Below are 1,368 nucleotides of genomic sequence, written 5' to 3'. Positions count from 1 at the left end.
CACACAACCCCCGCCCCCCCCTCTCCCCAACCCCCCACTCCTGCCAGCCCCAGGTTGAGCAGCTGGGGCCAGAGTGGGAGGGGAGGGCGTAGGAGTGGGGGGAGAGAGAGAGAGAGAGAGATGGACGCAGGACAATTCCCCCGAACCCCTCCCGTGGCCGGTTAGACACCGAGACCTTCCCCCAGCTCCCCCGTCTCCCATCCCCGCTCCCCCCCACCCACCACCGCGCCCTCCGCTAATGACGCCACCCGTTCGAAAGCCCCCTCCCCCGAGAAGGGCAGTCGGGTCTGGCAGATTCCTGTCTTGATGAGGGCACGTTGTGGGTGGGTGGGTGGGGAATGAGGGGGTGGGAGAGAGGGTCCAGGTCCTGGCTTGCTAACCGGCAGCCTCCCCTCCTCCCTGAGCCTCCCGTCTCCCGCGTCGCGAATCTGATCAACAATAAAGGAAAACAAATCAGTTTGTACAAACCTCCATCGCCGCCTCTTTTTGTAGCAGGGACAGGGGCACACTCACTAACACACACGCACACTGTGTGTGTGTGTGTCTCTCTCTCTCTCTCTCTCCTCCCCTCTCTCTCTCTCTCTCTCCACTCACTCACTCACTCACTCACACGTACACACACGCACACTCTCTGTCTCTCTCACTCTCACACACACATACACTGTCTGTCTCTGTCTCTCTCTCTCGAACGCACACTAGCACATTCACGCGTTCTATCTCTCTCTCGGTTCTGACCTGTTCAGTCCAGACCAACTGCGTTCCTGGTATTTTCCCCTCTCCCTGGCCATACTAACAAGTCTCTAATCGTCACACTCTCCATCACTCAAATGTCAGGGATTGTGTGAGAGACAGGACTGAAAAACACCAGTCAGTGTACAGATATCTCCCTGAGAGAAAGAAAGGGGACTGAGAGAGACCAGTCAGTGTACAGATATCTCCCTGAGAGAGAGGGGGGACTGAGAGACACCAGTCAGTGTACAGATATCTCCCTGAGAGAGAGAGTGGGGACTGAGAGACACCAGTCAGTGTACAGATATCTGTGCGGTACATAGATAAAATATTTTATTTGTTCACTGGAGAAAGATCACAGGCCGTTGCGAAGTTCAGGTGCTGTTCTCCGACTGTAACAGGCTGCAGTGTGTCGAATCCGCGCTTCCGATTTATTCCCAGCCTTTCGGAAATGGCAGGTGGTGGGGGAGGGAGGGAGGATTCCTGAACATCCTGGCGGCGAATAACTCACTTCGTCCGTCCAGCCGGGAGGCGACATGGCCGTTCACTGAGCTGACCCCTCATGACCGTGTCGCAGAGCGAGAGAGAGAGAGAGAGACCCTCTCCCAATTCGGTGACCACCGCCTTTGCTCCCCCCCC

This window comes from Chiloscyllium plagiosum, chromosome 39 (assembly GCF_004010195.1).
Source record: "Chiloscyllium plagiosum isolate BGI_BamShark_2017 chromosome 39, ASM401019v2, whole genome shotgun sequence".
In the NCBI taxonomy this organism is placed as follows: domain Eukaryota; kingdom Metazoa; phylum Chordata; class Chondrichthyes; order Orectolobiformes; family Hemiscylliidae; genus Chiloscyllium; species Chiloscyllium plagiosum.
Note: the sequence above shows the minus strand (reverse complement) of the source record.